This window comes from Saccopteryx bilineata, chromosome 5 (assembly GCF_036850765.1).
Source record: "Saccopteryx bilineata isolate mSacBil1 chromosome 5, mSacBil1_pri_phased_curated, whole genome shotgun sequence".
In the NCBI taxonomy this organism is placed as follows: Eukaryota; Metazoa; Chordata; class Mammalia; order Chiroptera; family Emballonuridae; genus Saccopteryx; species Saccopteryx bilineata.
The window spans coordinates 42,569,355-42,592,311 of NC_089494.1; the positions used below are offsets into that span (position 1 = coordinate 42,569,355).

At 34.5% G+C, this 22,957-nt stretch overlaps 1 pseudogene; it reads right to left on the reverse strand.

Annotated features, from left to right (window-relative positions):
* Positions 1–4,062: 4,062 nt before the first annotated feature.
* On the reverse strand, positions 4,063–16,807 carry LOC136306462 (ras-related protein Rap-1b-like protein; annotated as a pseudogene).
* Between the last annotated feature and the right edge of the window lie 6,150 nt (positions 16,808–22,957).

Here is a 22,957-nt window from a genome sequence, read left to right on the forward strand (position 1 = left end):
TCATTATGTATTATAGAGTAGTAACTTCAGTGAGCCTAATCCCAACCATGATCATCACCAAATAATGAACATACAAGTACTTTTGAGGTACATAATAGGTACCACGAGAAGTTAATTAACACTTTGGAAATTAAAAGTTAATTTATGATTCTAAACATTCAATGTTATGTGCAAGTAGCATATTCTTTTTGTTTAAGTTTTAATTATTACTTAAAATCTGCATTATTTTGCTTTGGGAAATAAAGTCAAACACATTCTAAGATTCTTTTTTTTTTTTTAAATAGGTCCATGTCACACCATCCAATTTTTAAACTGTAATATTAACTATTTTTCAGAATGTTGTAAGTATTCTATATAACTTTTTGGCAATATTCTATTTGTTATGTTTTTGGCATAAATAGATACAAATATTAGTATATATACACATATGAAAATCAGACTTTCTTCTAATAAAATTGTCATTTTCACAAGGAGTCATGGTTTTACTTCTTTTATATTCTCCACAGTTCAGAGCATATTATATATCAAATGTCAATAAGTCAAATAATAAGACATCAGAATTAACATTGATGAATATATAAGACAATATAAAACTTGTAATCATGCAGAGTAAGCCCCCATAATCATAGAAAATAATCATGGACATTATAGTAATTTTATAAGCAAATAATTATAGAGATTTAAAAATTATTTAATTTTGATTATTATTTGAGATCATCCCACCAATCACTATCACCAACAAATTTAAACAAGGTGAACAGCCTTTGAAGTTTGTTTTAAATCTTATTCTAAGTAAGTAATTGTTTTTATATGTATGAGATTCACCACAATTAAATGAGTCAAAGTTTCACCATGTAAAACCAAATGTATTTAACAATCTTGGAATGTAATATTTTGAGGTGCCATATGACATCTTGTTTCAATGCCATAAAAGAGCTACAATTATATCTAGACTTCATTTCCTTCTCATGTTCATAGTTACAGTAACTTCCAGATATTTTACAGCAATAATGCTTCAATAGACTGATGTGCCTTAAGGATCATAAATTAACATATTATATTCCTATAATTCCATGTTCACCTTGATGTCCTTCTAATAGATCTTTAGCAGTTAGACAGCTGTATTATTTTGTTTTTATTATTTTAAATAAAACAATAATTAATCTTAAAATCCAAATAAAAAATAAACATTAAACCCTTTTAACTTGTAAAAAGCTTAACATGAATAAATGTATAATTTTACAAAAGAAAAGCTATGGTTTAAGACATTCTTAAAATCTAGGTTTAAAATAGGGCTGTAAATCTATGTACTATTGAATGATTTGTGATTATTGACATATATCATTGATGGACTTTACATAAATTCTATTTTTAAGACCCATGATAAGTTGATTCAAATACTCTTAAAAGCAATATAGTGTTAGAAGATTAATAATTTAGTTAATAGAAGATGCAATTATCTTTGTTGATTAAAATAAAATGAGTCAACAATATTTGAGTTTTATTTTTATGACTGCCTTAAACAAATATAATTACAATTACAACAAATGAACAACACTGAAGTACAGTTGATGGCTCATTTTTCATGGTTTACCTATTTGTACCATCTTATCTAAAATAAACTCAAGATGTATTTTTACTTTATTAACTCATTTCAAACTTTTATGATGAGATAATTATTTTCCTGATTTACAAAAACATTATTTATTACCTATGTTTTAAATTAAAAATTTCCAAGATTAGAAGACAAAGTTGGGAATGGGTAGTTATGTCTTGTGTTTATAAAAAAATGGAACATATGATCTGTAATCATATCAAAGGGTAAGCTCTGCATAAGAAACCAAAACCACAAGTTGGAAGTTTATATAACAACAGAATGTTCATAAAAATCTTATCAAACTGTGAGAAACATCTTATTTATATGGGCCCAAAGTATAGGTCAGTCTTGATAAAAGTACACAGGACTGGGGTATAAGTAGTGCCTTTTCAAACACATCTTATAACCACCTTTATTATAGGTTTTAAGAAGCCAATAACAGCAAGAACCTGCTAGAGAATTGAATATGCCCATATGTCTGTAATACAAATGTAGGCTTAAATCACATGAATGCTTTAGTTTATCTCATTGTGATTTTTTCAAGGAGCACAACTGTAGTAATATAAAGATTCTTCATCAGATATTTTTTTTCCTTTCCTTTTCCTTCTTTATTTTACTTACTTATTTATTTATTTATTTATTTATTTATTTATTTATTTAGGCAACCCAAATTGATTGAACTGCTAAGTTATACAAAAGTGCACCACTTTAATTAAGCTTTTAGTTTATATTTGGCCACCTTTAAGTAGTTTTAACATTAGCTTGGCCATTTTAAAAACTGCGATTGCCTCTTGGATAGACACAATCTTTAATCGCAAATGTTAATGCATGCAAAGTGACAAGGCATTGTGAAAGAAAACAGCAATAGTTATTGCATCTTAGGCCTTGTGACAAATTACACATGATTAAAATGACTTTCCACATACACATTCATTTAACATCTCAACCAAAATGTTACACATGTAAAACAATCACTGAAAAGCAAACATACTAAACCTATATATTTGGTATTGTAATTACACTTATGCAAGAGCAAGCAAGGTGAGGATCTACCGCTGCAGAAGTCCAAAAGTAATTTACAGATAATGTTAAATCATTTAAAAATTGTTTAAAAATATACATTATTGTTGTAGATCCCCAGTGTACATACAACTATAAACAGTCCCTATGTAAACAGAAAAAGAAATGTTAATTAAAACATTTGAAAAATCTGGACATTTCCTTCCTAACAGATATTAAAGACATCTTTAATCAAAGACATTATACTGAAAGGACTATACTATTTTAAAGAGAAGATTACTGTGTACACAGTTGTGTGTGTGTGTGTGTGTGTGTGTGTGTGTGTTTTTAAGTGAGAAGAGGGGAGATACAGAGACAGACTGCTGCATGAAACCCAACTGGAATTCATCCCACAACTTCATCTGGGGCTGATACGCTGTCCATCTGGGGCCATGTTCGCAACGGAACTATTTTAGCATGCCTGAGGTGGAGGCTCATCCAGGCCATCTGGGCTGACTGCTGGAGCAATGACTGTGGGAGGGGATAAGAGAGAGAGTCAGAGAGAGACAAAGAGAGAGAGAGAGAGAGAGAGAGAGAGAGAGAGAGAGAAAGAAAGAAAGAAAGAAAGAGGGTGATAGACAGATGAGGAGAGGGAGGCGTGGAGAAGCAGATGGCCGCCTCTCCTGTGTGGCCTGACCTGGAATCAAACCTGAGATTTCCATAAGTAGGGTCAGCGCTCTGCCACTGAGCCAACTGGCCAGGGCCTCCACAGCTTTTTTAAAAATTAAAAATCTTATATAGCTGTGTTAATAAAAGCACTATTTGTACAATACAATGGTAATGACTTTGATTTTCATTAAAAACATTACAATAAGCTACAAGTATCAATGAAGCAAAGTTACCTGGAGTAGTCTACATAGGAGCTCTTTGGGCTATCATTTATTATGCTAAAATAGTGTTGCTTTTAGTACTTGCATTATTGTACTCTCCAATACAACGTGTGGGGCATGATAAAGTGTACAGAACACCATTTTTATACATGTACAACCTTGGTGGGTGAAAATGTCTCTGAGCAGTGATACTGGATTGTAGCCTCTCATTTTACCAACTGCATACTCTAAGACTATTATATAAGTAAATCTCTCTCTTTTGATACTGGAATGTAATTAGACTGTGAAAACTAATGTAGTAGCTTTTCTTTGCCTCTTAAAAGGACCACCACAGAAAGTCCATTTAAGATGTTGATAGGTTTAGCCTGACCTGTGGTGGTGCAGTGGGATAAAGCATCGACCTGGAATGCTGAGGTCACAGGTTCAAAACCCAGGGCTTGCCTGGTCAAGGCACATATGGGAGTTGATGCTTCCTGCTCCTCTTCCTTCTCTCTCTCTCCCTTCTCTCTCTCTCTTTCTCTCTCTCTCTCTCCCTCTTTCCCCCCTCTCTAAAAAAATGAAATAAATAAAGTCTTTTTAAAAAAAGATGAAGGTAGGTTTAATAAAGTTGAAATGCTGCTGCTGTTGAATTGGACAACGGTTCTTCAGACCTGGCTCAGAGTTACATGCATTTAATATTTTAAGAAGATGACATGATGACTTTTTGAGGGCCTTTCCAGGCACTGGAGTTTTTCTGTTAATTTGCCACACTGGGTCATAAAAGATCTCTTTAACATTTAATTTTGATTCTTCAGAAGATTCTAAGAATGCAAGGTTGTTCCATTGTCTTGCTAGATCTTAACAATGTTCCTTTCCTACAACTCTTTCATCTCCCAAGTCACACTTATTTTCAAGCAGAATATAGGAACATCATCAGTGTTTCTAACTCAAAGATTCTGTTCTCTGAGATCTTGTAAATCATTAAACATGGACTGTGCTGTGACAGAATACATTAATGCAAACAAAGCCTTGTCCATTTTTCATGTCCATCCCTCATTGCTATAAGTTTCACCATTCCTGCAGCATCGGATTTTAAGCATACACTGTTGTGCATCTATTTCAACGTGCTTTCTATCAGGATTTTCTATTACAAGATGAAGTTTTCCAACAAAAACTCCTTCAAAAAGTACTATAGTCAGAGCAGATTTTCCAAAGCCTCGTGAGCCAGGAACAACTATCTTATACTCATGCCTGGCACAAATTTGGCAAAAGCTAGTACAAGGGTCCTTGGATTACAACAGTCTTGACATATAATGTTTTGAGTTTATGATGCTCAATACCATAAAAACTTAAAAAGAATTGAGAAGTGAGTGTTTTGGCTGTTATGGACACCTTGCAATTCTATAGGCAGATTTTAGAAGAGAAGAAATCATTAACCTCAGGACTACCCCAGAACAATTCTTTAAGAAGTTAGAGAGGCCTGAAATACATCCTATACCCTCTACATCAGCTGCTTCTCAAAATTAAACACCTGTAGTACAGGTAGAATCATCTCCAGTGTCTCCTGCATGTTCCTTAGGCAATCCTGATTCACCTGACCCAGTATCTCCAGCACCTTCTGCAGGTTTTCCTGCCTCTCCAGCTTCCTCCTCCCAATAGGTCATTCTCTCCCACCTTGCAATGCCACTTCCAGTGTGCAAGCCAACCACAGGAATAAAGGTAAGAAATCTTTTTACACTCATTTTTTGGGTCATTTTTTCTCTTATTATAGTACATCGTACAGTACATTGATGTTCTTTTCCTTTTTCTGTGGCTTAGTTATGTTTTTATGTTCTAGATTATGATTTTAAAACTGTGTTAGGATAGGTAAGTGATTTAGGCTAGATAGTGTTTGACTTATACCAAAATTTGGGTTATGTCACTGTCATAGGAACAGAGCTGTGTCTTAACCCGAGGACCCCCTGGATGTCTCACTCTGTCGCCGGCTCCCCCCAGCCAGTGGTGTCAGCATCTCATGCTCCCTCCAGGTCGCTGGTCCTTGCTGCAAGGCAGTCCTGCGCTGCTGACCCTGGGCAGGATTACAAACCTGACTTCCCAATAGATATTTTCTTAAACCCTGTAAGATTCAGAATGTAATTGCATTCATATTAGACATGCAGTGTCTAATATGTGTGTGTATATAACAAAATGTAGAAATTTCTCATAAAAAAGAGGAAATTTATTCATTTGTAAAATATATTATCTTGATAATAGCATTATATAATTTATGCTGCTGCCTTTAGAAGAGCACAATTTGTACTTTGTTTAATTTAATTTTAGACTAATTTAGAATCTTTTACTATTTAGGGTGGAAGTAAAGAAACTCAAAGAGCTAGCTAAGAAACGTATGAAGAGACTTAAATACTTAAACGTTCTTTACAATATTGATGAATTTCTTTAATATGCTCTGGATATAAGATTAATGATTAATGCCCGAATTTTTGTTTACAAATCAACTGTTCTAATTCTCAGCAACATACCAATTATATACTTCTGAGATGCAGATCTCTACTTTACTGTGGTATACTTTTTCATTTTCATCTATCCCATAAATTTTGTGTTCCATATATTTACAATAACATATAGAACTATATTCCAAAATTTTGTTTGAAAATATGCTGCACATCTTTTTAAACTTAAGCCTTATACAATAGGAGATACTAATATAAATAATGAGTAAATTTTATAAACTGAGTAGATAAATAGATGAAAATGAATTGTAACATAAAAATAATTTATAATTTGATATAGATACATATATCTACATTAACACAGATCTATCATTAAAGTCAAATCAAATTATTTCCCCAAATTGTAATAATAAATGAATATTTAACACAGAAATTATTTTTAAAAAGTGTTTAAAATGTGTTTTAACATTAATTTTAAGATCTGAAATAACTTTATATTTGTGTAATCCTCTCTGAAAATAAATACAAAGGCATATCAATATAAATTATTTTATATTTTACATTTAAAGTACCAGAAAATTTATTTTAAGAAGCACATTACATTGCATGTTTAACTTGAGATGTATCACACTCAGCTGAAAATGTATTGAATACAACAGTATGTTCATTCCTAATTTAATAGACAGTACTTACCATAACCATCCCTTAAACCAGATAACTTACAAAATGGTGCATAAAAGTACTTCCAATAGGATTCTAAATTTCCAAATTATCCATAATAACTAAAATTGATTATAAATATAAACTAAGTTTATTGTTAATCCAATTTGCCTTATAAAATTATTTTCAGTTAATAGAATATTATATCATAAGAATCTGTGTATTCATCTTTTTGTGCTGAACAATTTTGAAAAATTTTTAATAAACAAAATGACGACATTTAGTATAATTAGGTTCAACACCTCTCATAAAATACCAAGCATTTAACAGTTTGTATTTAACAGATTTCAGAAAAAAATTCCATAATGAACAGTTAAAGTAAATGTCATCTCTTACCATTTTTAGTTATTTAGCAGAGAAAACCTGAGTAGATATTTAGATATATTAGGGCAGGATAGTAATTCCATCACATTTATAATGCAGGTGGCACAAGAAGGTTAATTACATATGAAGTGAACAGGTTTTGCTCATAATGCTCTTTCATTAGATACCTCCACCCACTCCACCTCCAGTAACAAATGAATCTCCTTTCACCCTCTTGCCTTCTAAGAAAATGTTGCACATGTGAACATATAGTTCTTATGAAGGATGACTAAGTCTGTCATTCCAAACTTATTACTACCTTAAAAATTATTTAAACATTTGAAGTAATGTTTTTGTTAGAACACTTAACATTTTTTAATGTCCTAAATTGATACTTTAAAATACAGAACTACTACTCTATCCAATCTCAAAAGTATTATGTGTGGCATGCCTTATAGACAGTATTATCTTCATTTATTAAATGGTTATCTTTTTTGTTTGCTTGCTTATATAATTTCATTATATACTAAGCATACAGTCATATGTACAGATAAATGTAGTCCTTGCTTCTGGTAGGAAAGATTGACAATAGTCAAATAATCAAAACAAAACAGCAAGACAATTATTTTTGGTAGGACAACTCCTTCACTATCCAGAATTATTGTGATCTTAAATAAAATTCATTTATGTACATACTCATGTTATTCATGTGTAACATAAAAAGTCATAATATTTGTTTTGTTAAAGTGGCATAGGGTTGTTATTAAAATGAGCCCTGGAAACAAAATATTTAGTTTTAAACACCAGCTCACGTATTATTAGCTGTGTGATCTTGGACAAGTTACTAACTTTCTCTCTATTTCAATTTCTTCATCTTTATAATGGGGGTAATTATGATACCTCACAGGGTTGTTGCAAAGATGAAATGAACTAACATATTGTACAGCCTTTGAATAGTACTGGACACAGTTAGCACTATATTAATATTTATTAAAAAATAAATAAGTAAATAACTAAACAATGAAAATAATGTACAACTTACCCTGCAAACTTGACTTAGAGCATTCAACTTTGTTTATTTTCAAAACATTTTTTAAATGAGAGAATCACCTTATATACATGTGAATTTGCACATATATGCATTTGTAGTCAAACATAGGTATCTATGGTAAGAAACCATTTAAAGAGCTGTTACATAATTAGAGGTAAAGTAGGTTCATCTATATTTTTTTTCTTAATTTCAAATTACAAACTGACATTTCTTAGGGAAGAAATAGTTAAACCTGAAGTATTTGTTGTGTGTATACATCTGTCTGCAGGTGTGCAACTTACAGTTTATTTTGGTAAATATTTTAAGCTTAATTTAGTTGGTGATTATAGGTATTATTAATTATGAACATATGCATGCCTTTCTTGAAGTAAAGTACTCTTTTAGTCTTCTGTATCACCCAAATGGCTAATGAATTTAAAACTTTCTTGGCCATTATATAAAGTATGATTTTTAAAAAATTTTAAACCATTATCAAATTTGTATTTATGACAACAGCAACATATTAGTTCAGTGCATGAACGCCTTAAAATATTTGTAAATCAATGCCCTGTCTATTTTATTGTTGGCCTATAGGTCAGTAATATACCAAAATGCATATATTTATTTTCTCCAAATGATCCTTATATACTGGGCATAAATTGCTCATAATATGTATACTCATAGAGGCTTTTATAATTTCACTTTTGTTAATTTATAGAAAAATGGTATTTGTGCTCGGGAAAAATATAGTTTTATTTACATATGAATTGATTTCTATAAATGCTTCTTTTAAAATATGTATTAAAACACAACAATAATATATATATATATCAGAAAATCCACCATTATCATTTTTGCATCTAGTGTTGCTTATTAGATGCTAGAAAATAATTAGATTAAAAAAAGCAATATTTTAAAACCGGTAATTTATATAAACTGGAAAAATAATCTGAACATTAAAGAAGCAGAAATCTTAACTTTGTATAGATCCACTTCATATATTATTAACTTATTTAGTCATTGTTAGTAATATTGAAATTTAGGAAAAATAAATCAATATCTTTTAATTAAATGATATAAAAATATTCTGGTTTAAAAAGTATAATTTTCATGCCACACATAAAATTTTTACATGTTTTGACTAAGATGATTAAAAGTTTATAACTAAGGAGGAACATACAAATGAATATGTGTTATGTCCATAGTTCAAATAATTTCAGTCCATTGCACAGATATTCCTATAAGACATTACTATATTTGAAAGAAATCATTTTACTGGACTATGAATGTAATTTAATTTTAAAATATGCTCCTTTCTTGCTAAGAATGTGTCCTACAAAAATGAATAGCATTCAAAAGTATATTTTTGAATTCACAGTAGTAAAATTAAAGCTGTCATGAGTTAGACATGTGCTGATCTTAGGAGAAAGATGGATAGCTAACACCTTGGCTCACAAAATTTGAGATCAATCAGAAATGTACAGACCATTTCAAAATCTGTTTTTTCCAACCTTTTTATTTCTTGTTTCTTAGAAGTACAAAGGAAGTTGAAAATACCACAGCAAAAGGTCAGGTAACTCTGATCAAAATATTACATTTGTTAAAAAAGGGTAGAGCAAAATGTATATTTGATTTTCCTAAATTTACTTAAATAATTCACAGTCCATGTTGTTTTGCAGAGTAATGTTATTATTATAATACTATCTCACAAAACACATTATAAATAATGTTTGATTTAGAAGAAATAAATCTTTTTTTTTCCTAAAGAGCTACTATACTTTCTGAAATTTCCAATAGTGTTATGCATCATTTTTGGTCTTATAACTTATGTTCCAGAAAGGTCAGAAATCATGTTTTAAATTTTATAAGTTTACATTCTATTTAATTAAGGCATTTTATATACTTTTCAAAATAAAATTATTTTTCAGTATGGAAAAAGATGGACCTCTCCTTCCAAATGGTGATCTTCACTGACACAGGAGAGACTGGAATTGAGGAGTTAGGGAATGGTAGCATGGAGGTGATTGTAAGATTCTCCTCCAGCTTTCTGAGAACGAAAGGCTAGGTCCCCTACTGGCATTTAGTAGCATGGGTGCCACCTTTGTTTTGTTTGTTATTTTTTGTTTCTCTGTCATGTTTTTGTGGAGTAGAGCAGGATTGTCTAAAAGTTTTTGATGTTACTAGCTAGGCTAATCCTTTCCTGGTCCTTCGGCTAGGGAGAATAGGTTTTAGATGTGACATGCTTTGTCTGCATCTATTGATATTTTCAGATTACCAGCTTCTTAACTCCCAGTCTGGAGTATATTAGGCAAAAAGAAAACCAGGGAAATAACCACCTTGTCATTCCCATCTGCAACTTTTCAGTTTTCTAAGCTTGGTTTTTATATAATATTCATGGTTTTTATTTTTATTTCACTGAAGGAATAAAAAAGAGTACAGTTATTTCTTTTTTCTCAGCCTAGTGTAAAGACATAATACTCATCACCACGTAAGGGTAATAATGCCACTCTCCTCTGTGGGGTCGGCAGAAACCATGAAGAGGGCAGCAACTGAATGCTATTGGGGAGTTTGAATTTTCAAGGCACATATGAGAAAGCGATTAATGAGCAACTATGAGCTGATGCTTCTCATCTCTCTCCCTTCCTGTCTGTCTGTCTCTGTCTCTCTCCCCTCCCCTCTTTCTCACTAAAAATAAATAAATAAATAAATAAATAAATAAGTAAATGGGTGATTTGCAGGTAACTGAGAAACAGCCGAACACAAATAGCAGGTACATTTTGGTTAGACAACCCAAAAAACAGTGGGTCATCAAGGTATTTAATTTAAGCTTCAAGTCTTTCTGCCCAATGGTAAGGTGATTATGTTAAGGTTCCCTTTCTGAAGTAAGTTTTTGTATCTGAATCTTTTAGGCAGGAAAGTGGCAGAGTGTGAAAAGGTTCTTTCTGAATCTTTTGCTTCTCAATAACCAACTTAAAATCAATACCTAAGAGGCAATCTGAAGGTGGTAAAACTTTGGTCCCATTTAACAACAAAGGCAGAACTCATAAAATAAAAAATTGATAAATTGGACTTCATCAAATTAAAATTTTTGCTCTGCGAAAGTGTTGGCAGCAAAATTAATGTTACTGATGAATAGACCTGGTTGAGCAATATTGGTCTTTGAGTTCTGGCTAAGAAAGAGTTCAGATACAAGAGTCAAATACAAGCAAAAGTTTATTTAGAAAGTCAGAGAGATAGAAGAACTAAGCAGTGGAGGGAGTGAGCCAGCTGGGTTGTGTGGGCTCAGAAAACAAGTTCTAGAGGCAGAAGAAGGGCCCTAGGAGCTTATGAGGAAGAAACCAAGGATATATGTGCATGGGGGAAGAAAAAGGTTTTGTTTTTAGAAACACTCTCAGGTGTTCTCCAGAGAGAGAGAGAGACAGAGGGAGAAAGAGAGAGAGCACTGAGTCCTCACTTCTGAGGGTTTTTATGCCCTTTTTAAAGGCAGGGATCTTAGGGGATGATCTCAATGGAATATCACCAGTATTCCTGGTGTGTCCTTTCAGGGTCATGGACTCTACTAATTGGTCATTGCCAGGGCAGGGGGGTCATTTGTCATTGCAGCCAGTCCTGATGTCAACTCTGTCTGGCCTTGCTGCTTTTCTGGGCCTAGAACTGAAACAGCTGAAGCACAGCTAGAGATTATCTCAAGTTTGACCAATACAGTACTCTGTCTCTGTAGTCAATAGACCCGAGAGGCTTTATTCCTAAGATTGTTCGATGTGGGCTAGAACTTCAATGTCCTGAGGATAATGCTTAAGGGAGTGGTCATGCAAGGGACTGTGTGGAGGTCATATGAAGCTATTCTCTGGCCCCTTTGTTCCTCTTTTAAAGGGGTCTATCACATGACTAGTGACATGCTAGGGGAGGAAAGGTCAGGGGAGTGTTTGATACACATGAGAAATGATAGGAAAGGTTGGGGGTCGCCTGACCAGGTGGTGGCGCAGTGGATAGAGCCTCAGACTGGGATGCAGAGGACCTGGGTCTCCAGCTTCAGCACAGGCTCATCTGGCTTGAGCAAAAAGCTCACCAGCTTGGACCCAAGGTTGCTGGCTCAAGCAAGGGGTTACTCGGTCTGCTGAAGGCCCATGGTCAAGGCACGTATGAGAAAGCAATCAATGAACAACTAAGGTGTCGCAACGAAAAACTGATGATTGATGCTTCTCATCTCTCTCCGTTCTTACCTGTCTGTCCCTATCTATTCCTCTCTCTTTCTCTCTGTCTCTGTAAAAAAAAAAAAAAAAAAAAAAAAAAAAAAAAAAAAAAAAAAAAAAAAAAAAGGTTAGGGATCAAAAACTCCATGACCAGTGAAGTACTAAGGGAGGAAAGGTCACCTTTAGGTGAGGTTCTTGTTTTCACAGTTTTTTAAAAAAGATTTTATTTATTCATTTTAGAGAGAGAAAAGAGAGAGAGCGAGAGAAGTGAGAGAGAGAGAGGGCTGGAGAAGCAAATGGATGCTTCTCCTGTTCTTCTGTGTGCCCTGACCAGGAATTGAACCCAGGACATCCACATGCTGGATGAATACTCTAACACTGAGCAAACTGACCAGGGCCTTGGTTTTCCAGTTTTGCCAATTGTTAGGTACCCAGGGATTCCTCCTGGGGAACTTTCATACCTGGCTAAGAGCCTAACAGCTGTGTTAGGCTTGCTCACTGGTTTATTGGCTTCAAGCACTTTGACTGATTAGTACATGAGCATGTCACAGCACCACGTGTGTATAATCTATGTAAGGCTATGGGTGCTTTTGCCCTCAGAGCAGTGGTGGATTGTGGATTGCCTGCCTGCCCCTGTGAGGGGCCTTTCAGCTGTTCATTTGCCTGAGAAGCTATTTTCCCCTGCCCATTTGCTTGTCCATCTGCCATTGTGAGACTCTTATAAGTGGAAATGGCCCAATGCTTTCTGGCTCTGCAGTTTCTCTACCATCTGCCTGAATCCACTGTGGACCTGCCTGACCTCAACCACCAGCATTACATTGGCCTATAGTATACTTTGTTTATTCCTGTGCAACAGCATACTATATTAAAAAAAAACTTAAGAGGCTTAAAAAGCAATCTATAGAGTGGGCAAAAATATTTGCAAACCATATCTCTGACCAAGAACTAATATTTAGAATATATAAAAAAAACTTAACAGAAAAAATTCAATAAGAAAGTAGTCAAATAATACAATGAGACATTTTACTGAAGAGAATAACATAGTAAATATGTACATAAAAATATGTTGAACATCATTAGCTATTGTATAATGACAACTTTAAACTACAATGGAAGATCACAATACAACTATCAGAATAGCTAAAATAAAAAAGCAGCAGCCACTACCTTAAAACCCAGCAACTACGTGCTGTTTTATTTACGCCAGAGAAATAAAAATGAATTCACACATAAACCTGTACATATACTGTTGTTTTAGTAATAGACCAAAACTGGAAACAAATCCAGATGTCGAATGAAAGGTTAAACAAACTACAGCACACATATACCATGACATTCTACTTATTAATAAATAAGAGCAGATTATTGATATTTAAAAAACTGAGAAAGATATGTAATAAAAAATAATTTTTAAGCCAATTTCCAAGGTTATACTGTGATTCTACTCACATAGTATTTTTAAAATTAAAAAATTATATAAATGAAGAATAGATTAGTAGTTTCCAAGTATTAAGGATGGAGGAGAAGAAGGAGGTAGGGTGTGTATAAAATTCCAACATGAAGAACTCTATGGTAATAGAGAAACTTAGTATCTCAGCTGTATCAATGTCATTATCCTACTATAATTCTACAATGATCTTAAAATAAAAGTTTAAGAAATAAAATAAAGTAGCAATACAAAAAAGTTATAGCCTACCAAATTTGTACACATCAAGTTATTTAATACAAAGATAAAATAGTATATTCATTAAAGTGGTTACTTAATGTCTTTAATCTGGACAGTAAAAGTAATAAAAAGTCTTCTTGTTATTATCTCAATGTAAAATATAAAATGGCCTCCATTTGTGTCTGTTTGTATTATGTGCCAGATTCTGTCCTAAGTGCTCTATTTGTAAATATACACTTAATTATAATACCATATTATGGGAGAGATGGTTTAATTATCTCCATTTTTAAAAGTCCAAAAACTAAAGCACAGAAATGTTAAGTAACTTTCTCAAGGAAATACAACTAATAAATTTAGAATTCTTCACACTTAAATACACATACAAATTTTCATTGTATAATGTAGAACTGTCTTATATAGATTATATGGTATATTATATAGCAATGAATGATAGGTTAATTTCAGTAATTAACTATTATAGTAAATAAAAAAGAATTTCAGCAACAAAAGCCAGTTAAAATTTAAATATATATAAAAATGGTTTCTTTATGAACTAGGTAGTGTTGACTACAATTGCATTTAAATGTGCTGTGCAAAGTGTCTGATTTTTTGTCTTATTATATCTCTTTTCATGAGTTGATTGTTGATGGATCATCTATATCCTACTGACAATATATTATAGAATAACCTCCTTTACTTAGAATCCAGAAGCATTTGACAATTACTAGTTATCAAATATTTCATTAAATATTTTATAGAAGATAGGATGAAACTGGTACATTTTCAAACAAAAGCACTATATTTTTGTTATGGCTAAAATCAATAATGTGTTAGAAGCAAAAATTGCAAATTACGTGAGGCTATCGGAGGGAAAGAATAATATTTTGTTCTAATTAAATAAAATCATTAATATATTTGAAATCCTACAGGGCATTTCTAGTTTCCTAAAAGTATATAAAGACAAATTGTAAGAAAAATGAAAGTCCTTCACACAGGGGCTTAATTTAGGATGAACAGAAAAAGGTTAACGCACCTATATAAATACGTCCTTCAATAGAGAAAATTTTGCACAGTTGGGAAGGTTATGTATCATGCACAAATGAGAGAAAAGGAAATCTTTCATGAGTGAATTTTGGAAATTTATATCTATTTAGTGCTCAGATTACCTCAGCTTTTAAACAAATTATTTTTGAAGTAGTAAGAGGAGATGCTGAGTTCGGAGGCTTTGTGTTACCTTCAAAGAAACATATATATACTTTTGTGACTGATATCACCTGTGGTTGAAGTTGGGAGCAGGAGTTAGGTGAGAGATGGGATGAGAAAATCACGTAAGCATGAATTACTGCGCAGTGCGTGATGTCGGTGCCTGCTCTGATACGCAGTTTCCATTTTCCTGCATGATAGCTTCTCTTCTCGAGATTCTCTCCGTCTGTGCAAGGGACAATGAAGCCTCTTTGCCTGCTGATGTAGAGAGCAGGCGTAACTGACATAGTGTGGGAAGAAGTGAGCCCAGACTCTTTGCTTCATAAGACAACACAGAGAGAAAATTACAGTGTTCCACTCTCCTGAAGCCTTTCCTCTGTGAGACGCTGTAATTAAATCACACACTTCAAGGGTTCTTCCACTTTTCTAACTTGCTTCTTCCATTTTCTTACTGCTTTCTCTTGGGAATACTTCCTTAATAAATTATGTGCACATATGTCCTTGTTTAGTTTTTGCTTCTGACCTAGTCACAAAACATGCCTCCTGAGATTGCGAAGAATGACTCAGATATTTGTTCTCAGAGATGAAACTAAAAGAATAAACATTTTATATATAAAAAGAACACCATATAAGCAGGAAACTATCGGGTATTTTCAATGAACAGCAACACTTCAGTGAAAAGACTTATGACAACTAAAAATATTTGAACTTAGTTCAATACTCAAAATTGAATAATGAAAGATTTGAGCTTACTGAATTGACTGACAATAATGTTCTTAGGAAGATATATTGGTTTGTAAAGGCAGAATTTAAACAGGATGTACATCAAGTTTCTCAAGGCTGCTTATAATAAATTGTCACAAATTGAGTGACTTAATTCAGCACGTATGTATTTTCTTCCAATTCTGGCAACCAGACTTCTAAAATTAAGGTTTCTGCAGGATCACACTTTGTCTGGAATCCTTCTTTGCATGTTTCAGCTTCTGGTGGCTATCAGCATTCCTGTGTCTGCATTACTCCAATCTCCATCTGACTCTTCAGAGGGCCTTCTCTCTCGAGTGTGCTTTCTCTCTGTCTGTAGATTTCAAGGCTTGAGAAGCCCAGAGTTTCCAGGCGGCAATCTCAACCTCAGTTCAATGGGATTGTTGTCTCTCGTCTAAGGATCTTTGCTTTTGCAGTTAGGGCCCACCAGATAATCCAGCATGACTTTATGTAAACATACTAATTATATCTGCAAAGATGTTTCCAAATATGGTCACATTCACAGATTCTGCATTTAGGATATGGATGTATCTTTGTAGTGGCCACCATTCAGTCTACACAGTGATGGTTCAACAATCAGTTCCACCTGCTCTTAAAAGGAACAAAAAACTTCACCTAAAGAAACCCTGAAGCTGCTTTAAATCCAAAGTCAGGCATTTGAACACCATCACTTATTCCCCAAATTGATTTCCCCAACCCTGAGACTTTACAAAGAAAGAGAAAGAGACAGAGAAGCATCAACTCATTGTTTCACTTAGTTGCTCCATTTAGTTGTGCATTCATTGCTTGCTTCTCAAAGGACCAAACCTGTGACCTCAGGCTTGCAATGAGTGGATGCTTTATCCTCTGGGCCACCCAGCTGGTGCCAGATTTCACTCCTGAATACTATTCCACAATCACAGGGAGCAGGGCTCCTTGAGGAGCTGCAACCTGCATGCCTTGGAGCAAGAGGAGGTAGAGATGTGACTAGAAGTGCTCTCACAACTTTCCTGCCCACAGTGAAGCCTGTTCTCATCTCCTAGCTCTCAATGGGCTACTATTACAGACATTTCCTTCCTTTGTCTCTTCAACTCGAGTTGGTGTATGTCCCCCCAGACAGATGAATCTTTGGGTACAACAGCTTTTTCTCTCTCCATTTAATCCTGATCCCACTTTGTAAGTAGTCCCTTAATTAAAATCGCTACATTTTAAATATCCCAGATTTTTTGTCAGAACAATGATAAAACAGAAATGATTTAAAAGCTTTGGTCCTGGCCGGTTGGCTCAGTGGTGGAGCGTCGGCCTGGCATGCAGGAGTCCCGGGTTCAATTCCTGGCCAGGGCACACAGGAGAAGCTCCCATCTGCTTCTCCACCCCTTCCCCTCTCCTTCCTCCCTGTCTCTCTCTTCCCCTCCAGCAGCCGAGGCTCCATTGGAGCAAAGATGGCCCGGGCGCTGAGGATGGGCTCTGTGGCCTCTGCCTCAGGTGCTAGAATGGCTCTGATTGCGGCAGAGCTACACCCCAAGATGGGCAGAGCATCGCCCCCTGGTGGGCATGCCGGGTGGATCCCGGTCGGGCGCATGCGGGAGTCTTTCTGACTGCCTTCCTGTTTCCAGCTTCGGAAAAATACAAAAAGAAAAAAAAAAGCTTTATTTGTGATTGAAGTACAAATAATATACTCAGATATACAAGCAAATATTATTTTTGTTTTAATTTTGAACTTATTGGTCTATGCTTTAAAATCTTTAAAATGCCTTAGAGACTCAGCTATGTTAAACTCTTAATTTACAGTTTAAAATGTTTTAAGAGATCTTAATTAACTAAGTTTGAAAATGGTATTAATTGTTTAGTGAAATTTAATCTTGCACACTGTAATTTAATTGAGTATCAGTCAAAGAACAAAAGGAATTTAGTACTATTAATTTTAAAAACATACAAGATTATAAGTAAATTCACTAGATTTGTATTGTGTATTTAAATAACAAGGAAAAATAGGTTGTTATGCTCTTATTTTAAATAGTATTATTGATTAAAACAGAAAAAAGCTTTCTAAGATATTAAATCCTCAAGTGATATATTTTAATACTTTTGTATATCTATTCTAATATTCAAAAATCCTTTAATACCTTTGTTAGTATAACTGTAAAATTAATGGTAAAATTAAATTAAATTAGAGGAAACCCACACATTTTTAAAATGTCTTCCTCATTGTTTAAAAGAATCTGTGTTCAGATAGCTTAATGACTTCTAGATAAACCAGGTGCTAACCTGATGAAGGAGGTAAGAAGAATCATTTAAGTTGACTGTACAATCTTATCAGATTGTACCTCCATTGTTCATTAACCTGTTCAAGATAAAGTAGCAACTTTTGCTTCTGAAATAACTTATCAGTTTATAAAGCTAGATTAATTGCTCAACAAATTTTTACCAATGGAAGCAGTAGGCTTCCTGGTTCCCTGACAAAGATGATTTAAGGTTCAAGGTAACTTTTAATTTTGTAAAACCATAAGCACTTGGGTTTAAGTCTCCTTTTATAATTAGCAGGGAAGAGCCTGAAAAAAGACATTTGGTCCTCTATTTTAACAGTTGTGATGAGTGTAAGAGGGTAAAGATACAAAATGTTATTTGTTACAAATTAGAGAGAATCCAACATTTATGATTATGATATTTAAGTGGTTTTTTTTTCATTTTTGAGGAGTATTTGCTTTCTTTATAAAATTTTATTTGTATTTTGTTTTGTGATTTTTTAGTAAAGGCATATTTATTTTACTTTAAAAATGTTTAACTTTTTGGCCCTGGCCAGTTGGCTCAGCGGTAGAGTGTTGGCCTGGTGTGTGGGGGACCCGGGTTCGATTCCCGGCCAGGGCACACAGGAGAAGCACCCATTTGCTTCTCCACCTCCCGCTCCTTCCTCTCTGTCTCTCTCTTCCCCTCCTGCAGCCAAGGCTCCATTGGAGCAAAGATGGCCCGGGCGCTGGGGATGGCTCCTTGGCCTCTGCCCCAGGCGCTAGAGTGGCTCTGGTCGCAGCAGAGCGACTCCCCGGAGGGGCAGAGCATCGCCCTTGGTGGGCGTGCCAGGTGGATCCCGGTCGGGCGCATGCAGGAGTCTGTCTGACTGTCTCTCCCCGTTTCCAGCTTCAGAAAAATACAAAAAAAAAAAAGAAAAATGTTTAACTTTTTGTGTATTATAATTGTTTTAAAATATTGTATTCAAGTTCATGCTATTTTTACTGTTTCTTATTTTACTCCACTTAGCATCCACCATTGCATTAATTTTTGTTACCTATTAATTTGTCTTAAATTTTTATAGCCTTTTGTGTGATTATTAATTCTGATAGCCTCAATATTCTAGTTTTTCTCTCTCTGTATTTCTCTCTCTCTGTCTTTTTTTTTTTTTTTTGAAAGAGAAAGAGGGACAGGGACAGACAGATAGGAAGGGAGAGAGAACATCAGCTTATTGTTGCTGCACTTCAGTTGTTCATCGATTGCTTTCGCATATGTGCCTGGACAGGGTGTGGGAGTGTGTGGGGGGTGTATGGCCTGTGACCACTGCCATCGTGACCATGCATGTTCTCATTGAACTCAGGCAGATGGTAGAGAAACAGTGGAGCCAAAAAATGGTGGGCCATTTCTTTATTAAAGTCTTGCAATGGCCGACAAGCAAACACACAGGGAAAACACTTCCCTTTTCATTCAGAGCTCCCAAAGCCTTGACACATTCTCTGGTTCCACAACCAGGAGAATATTCTTCAGTTCCTCCTAGAATCAAAGGCCTCCACAAGCCTCAGTGTGGCTCCCTAAGCCCCTCAGCTCTGGTTCCCCATCTTCATACCATCTCTCTCTCTGCAACCATGGTTGCTTCTTCAGTACTCTGCAGTCTCTCTCCTCTCTCACTCTGCAAACATGGCTCTTTCTACCTCTTCTCTTTCTTCTCTGCTGCAAAATCTGCTGGTGTGAAAACCTCTCCTCCAGTAAACATTAGCAAAACAATGGCCCTTCCCAAACAGGAAGGTAATTTGCAATTTCACAGACCACATATACCTGGCGCTGCCCAGCCCCCGATGCAAACTGTAAGTGAGCAAACATAAAAATAATATTTTGCAAACTTATCTGATCAACAGGGGGCTTTCACTGAGCCAGTGACCCTTGCTCAACCCAGCAACCTTGGGCTAAAGCCAGCAACCATGAGGTCATGTCTATGAGCCACCACTCAAACCAATGGCCTTGAGATTTTGAACCTGGGTCCTCAGTGTCCCAGGTCACTGCTCTATCCACTGTGCTGCCACCTGGTCAAGCAGTTTTCTAATTTTTATAATGTCTAGAGTATTTAATGTATTTAATTTAATGCATTTTGTGTTTTGTCAAATTATATTTTCCTTTAAATTGAAAAAATTTTTAGTGTATTTTAATTATGGTTTTACAATAATTTTTTAAAAAGGTTTTATTTATTGATCTAGAGAGAAGAGAGAGAGAAGGGGAGAAGAGCAGGAAGCATCAACTTGTAGAAGTTGAGTTTTGTAAGTGCCTTGGCCAGGCACGCCCAGGGTTTTGAACTGGAGACCTCAGTGATTCAGGCTGATGTTCTCTCAACTGTGCCACAGATCAGGCTTCAGTAAATTTTTAATAGTAATGTCTGTCTTTAATGAGTTAGCTCTAAAAAAATTAAAAGATTTATTTTTCTGTTGGAGGCAGAATTATGCTCTTATAACTATATCCCACCCAAAATCTTGGCATCTGAATATTTTACTTTATGGCAAAAGGGACATGCAGACATGATTAACATTATTTTAGAGGTTCTTTAAAAATTTAAGAATAGATTTATTATATGACTCGCACTCCTTTTATGTGTATCTACCCCCCCCCCCAAATTTGGAAACATTTATTTGTAAAGGTTTATATAGCCTGACCTGTGGTGGCGCAGTGGATAAAGCATCCACTTGGAAATGCTGAGGTTGCCGGTTTGAAACCCTGGGCTTGCCTGGTCAAGGCACATATGGGAGTTGATGCTTCCAGCTCCTCCCCTCATCTCTCTCTCTCTCTCTCTCTATCTCTGTCTCTCCCTCTCCTCTCTAAAATGAATAAATAAAAAATTAAAAAAAAAAGGTTTATATAACTTAATGTTCATTGCAGTATTATTCACTGTGGCTAAGACAAGGAAACAATTGAAGTTCTCTTTGCAAGACGATTGAATAAAAAGATGTGGTATATTTACAATGGAATACTACTCAGTCATAAGAAAAGATGAAATACTGCCATTTGCAACAACATTTGGTAGATCTTATGACTATCATGTTAAGTGAAATATGTCAGACAGAGTTAAGAACAATATGATTTCACCATATGTTGGATATAAAACTGAAAGCAACACATGAACAAATAAAAAAACAAACAAAAACTCATAGACTCAGAAAACAGTATGGTGGTTATTACAGTTAAGGGAGGAAGTGGGAAGTTTTATGGTAAAGGAGGTCAAATATATAGTGACAAAAGATTTGACTTTGGGTGGTGGGCACACATTTTCATATGCAGATGATATAGCATAGAAACGTACACTTGAAACCTATATAATCTTATTAACCAAAGTCACCTCAATACATTTAAAAAGATTTTTAAATAAAAGTAAAAACATAAAGTATAAATTGAAAACACACACACACACACTCACCACGTAAAGATTAGTTATGGACCTTGAAAAATCCTGAATTATCCTGGTGGGCACAAACTAATCACAGGACTCCTTAGAAGTGGATGAGGCAAGCAGAAGAAGGGATCAGAGAGAACAGAAGAAAAAAGGAAAAAAAGGATGAGTGTGTCAAAAATGAAAAAAACAAAACAAAACACTTGACTAGCACTTGCTAACGTTTATGAAAGAGGAAAGAAAACATGAACCAAAGACTAAGGATGGCTTCCAGAAGCTGAGAACAGGCTCCGCTGGGCTGCCAGCAGAATATGAATACCTGTCACAGGACCATAGGAAGTGCATTCTACCCACAGCCAGATGAAGGAACGGAATCTAGAACCTCCAGAAAAGAATGCAACTGGCCAACACCCTGATTTTAGCCAGATGGGACTGTGTTTGATTTCTGTCCTACAGAACTGTAAAATATTAAATTTTTGTTATTTTAAGCCACTGAATTTGCGGTAATTTCTTATGAAGGCAATAGAAAATGAGTGCATTCTTTTAATATTTCATTTTCACTTTCATTTTTGTCTTAACATAGTAAAAAGTAAATAATATAGAGAAACATAATGAAAAAACTTATCAAATTCCATTTCTCAGTACATGCTTCAATATATTTGGTCACAATTTTCGAGGAGAAAACTTCTTTTTACAACTTCTGTTTCTATTTTCTCCTAATGAAAGAGGCAATTCAAGTTGAGGTTGTATTTTGATACAATGAAATAAGAAACTTTAGCTTACCTTGCTCTTCTTCACTTCTGTTTTTAAGTTATCTAGTTAAGTTTTTCTTGGTTACAATTTCATTTTTAAATGATAGTATTAAAACTCAATTCTTTTTCCTTTAATTTTAGATAGCATTTCTTGATTCCCTACTTTCTTATATATTATTGCAGAGACCTGTTATTCACAAAATATGTTCTACTTTGTTCTGGGAATACATCTAGATAACACTTTCAATTTAAATGTGGCCATTGACTGAGATTTAGGCAATGGCCAGGGATGGAAGTTAATAGACCACTTGTAGGACTCCTTGTGCATGCTTGCCATGCCTGCATCTTCTCATTTACTATCTAGTTGTAGATGAGTATGGTCTTCTTGGAAAACAATGTCAGAAGATAGCCAGGCTATAAGATAAATACCACATGGGTTCTTTAGTAACATGTCATTTTTTTACTTTACAAGATTGAGAAATACACTTTTACTCTTTTTAAGTCATTATATATTTCAGGGTATATTTATTATAACAGTTTGTATTATTTACTAATACAGAATTATGTTATTTTCCCTACCATTTCCCTCATCTCTTCTCTGTCTTGAGGAAAGAGAAGAATGGAAGTAAACAATGAAGCAGACAAAAGAGGAAAGTAGAAACGTTCCATATTTCCTAGAACTTGCTCGGTTAAGTGTGCGTTCCAAAGGCTTAGTTGCCCTTGTATCTTTAAACACACACCACATTATTTTATATAATAAATAATCAAATAAGCATTTATTTGATTATTACCAACT